At 36.2% G+C, this 2,750-nt stretch overlaps 1 pseudogene; it reads left to right on the top strand.

Annotated features, from left to right (window-relative positions):
* The first annotated feature begins 277 nt into the window (after nt 1-277).
* Nucleotides 278-1,067, top strand: LOC149158926 (uncharacterized; annotated as a pseudogene).
* Nucleotides 1,068-2,750: the final 1,683 nt, after the last annotated feature.

Raw genomic sequence — 2,750 nt, 5'->3', positions numbered from 1 at the left:
GCCTCAATGTTATGGCCTCTAAACGACTCAAAAATTCACCTACCAAAGCCACAATGATGGAAGATTCAATAGGGAAATGCTTTCCTACTTGGAAAATCATGTTACTTGGGATCCCTACTTGGATATGGACTACGAATCATCGCTTGAGGCCACAAGCGGGATCGATAACATTGTTCCCATGCAGAGCAACAGAAGTATGCATAATAGTGCATCATCGGCACTCTCGGGTTGCTTTCATAATGAATAGATTGTAGAGCGATTAATAATTACCAACAACATGGGTTTTTTCACTCAACTTGTCATCCAAGCAGCTTCAACCCCAATTACTTGAGTGATACAAAAATGTGAGCATTCATTTTCTCGAATTCCATTTCTAGTTAGATTATTTTCCCATCAAGATAATGTCCTAAGTACCTCTTCAACACCCTCACTAATTCCTTCACTAGGATTGTCTCCTTAGATTAAAATATATGTATCTAAGTTTTGTGTTGAAAATGTAAAATGCACCATTGCAGAAAAAACTTCTTTCGTGCTCAATGTTGAATAGACAAAGTATGGAGTTGACTTTGAAGATGAAATTCTAGAGGAGGAAATTGAGCATAAATGGTCGAAGTATATAAAACTTTTGAGAACAGAGGAAGTGGATAAGGTGGATAAGGTACAAACGAACATGAGGGAAAAATAGGTTAAGAACCAATGTTCATAAACAATGTGAATGGACTAATTACATGGTGTTTGTCACTAGTAGATCAAACTGGAATGTTTGAAATATTGCATAAGCCTTAGCTTACAAGGTGAAACAAAAGCAAAAAGGTGTTGATAGGATGATTTTACCTAGCATCGAAGGTTGTGAGGGAGGAAAATGGTTGGTCATAGATATAGGAAGCATTATAGTTCATGCACTTGGTGAGAATGCTCATGCATACTATAATTTAGGGAGTCTTTGGACAAAGGAAGGGCCATCAAAGGGATCAAATTAGTTACAGTTGTTGCAAGACACTCTTAAAAAAGTTCGTAAGAGGAGGAATAACAAGAAGGCACATGTGGCTCCTACCAAATTCTCCTGAGAAAGCATATAATTCTGATCTTAACCCTCCACAAACCATTCATGGGTTTGGTGATGGTGTGCCTCTTAAGTCTACATTATTTGACATGGATGTCCTTGCTCATGTGGAAAATTTTAACCTGGATATTTCTGAACAACCTAAAATATGTCTCCTTATCACAAAAATAGAAGAATTTTAATTATCATTTTAATGGAAATATCATGTTGACAAAGGGGAAACTCATAAAACGTTGAAGTATCTTACGTATAAATTATGCTACTATAGGTTTGGGGAGCTTGGAACTGAGTATGTCAGGCCTATTACGTGGGATCAAGCCTAGAGAATTGAAGTAGAAAGAAAAAATTTGAAACATGAGTACTTGGAGGAAGATTTTACAACTTCTCATTGGATAGTGAGAATTTAGAAAGATAAGCCACCATAGTTCCACCAGAAAAACCAACAAGTGAACTATTTTGAAGTTCGTTTGCTAGGCAACATACTATTAGCATCACAATTGGCCCACAAGCATTATAGGGTATCTCTATCCTTATATATTTGTTCATAATGGTTATGGGTCATCCACAAACCCACAATTATGGGTCAACCACACAAAAACTTTTCCATTGAAGTCCACTTTCTAGTCCACACACTATCAATATCACTGTTGACCCACAAGCATTGCATGGTATCTCTATCATCGGATCTTCGTTCATCATGGTTATGGGTTATCCACAAACCCATGATTATGTTTCAACCACATAAAACCATTGGCTTCAACAAATATTGGTTTTTGGTCATCCACAAACACAAGATTATGGGTCGACCACACAAAACCCTTCGCCTCATTGGCCCATTTTCAACAAATGGCAGGATGGAGCTGGACGCAATGGGGACCATTTCTTTCTAAAGGGGGAGGAGTGATATGAACGAGAAATGGCATGCACCCATGGTATGTACCCTTGATATCTACCCATTGTATCCACCCATGGTATTGTAAGTCAAGATAGTTATAAATAATGGTACTTACTTTGTAAAAGGACAAATTTGTCTACTACAATGTAGCTATAGGTATTTCTGATTCTTTTAATAAAGAATTTCCTTGTGTTTTCTTTTTCTATCGATGTTCCAATTTCTTATATCTTGGCACCCCCAAGATCCGGATCAATATAATTCCATATTAAAACAGGTTTTCTTTCTAGGAGAAAAACCCAAACATAACTTCCCGTGTCAAATCTATGACCTAATGATGAACAATCGAGATTGACTATGAAATTACAATATTTTAGAAGACAATTTTTCTAAAAAAAATTCTTCAAGGGTGTTGCTCCTAAAAGCCCCATCTAAGGAGGAGGTGACAATGATATCGGGGGAAGCCCCCCCCCCCCCGCCCCATTAGGAATTGGGGTCCAAACATGTCTAATCATGCAAAGAATATAAAAAATACTTAATAAGAGCAAGATATAGAATCACTAACAAATACCTAATAGGTCACTTAAATAGATTTGGAATTGCCTAAAGGTATAAAAGAACATTAATTTAGTTGTTTGAAGAGTTGGTGTAACACCCATTTTTAAACTCCACATTTTGTAATTGTAATTAGGACTTATAATGTTGGAAAAAACCAACATCGATTTCTAGCTAAACTTTATTTTATGTAATATTCATTTTATTTAATCATTTCTAAAAGTTGAAGAAGAAAGTAAC

Source organism: Pinus tabuliformis, chromosome 5_2 (assembly GCF_031772625.1).
Source record: "Pinus tabuliformis cultivar Carrire ecotype Pingquan chromosome 5_2, CPIR1, whole genome shotgun sequence".
NCBI classification, from domain to species: domain Eukaryota; kingdom Viridiplantae; phylum Streptophyta; class Pinopsida; order Pinales; family Pinaceae; genus Pinus; species Pinus tabuliformis.
The sequence above is the reverse complement of the archived record's forward strand: the minus strand, read 5'-3'. Positions and strand labels throughout refer to the sequence as shown.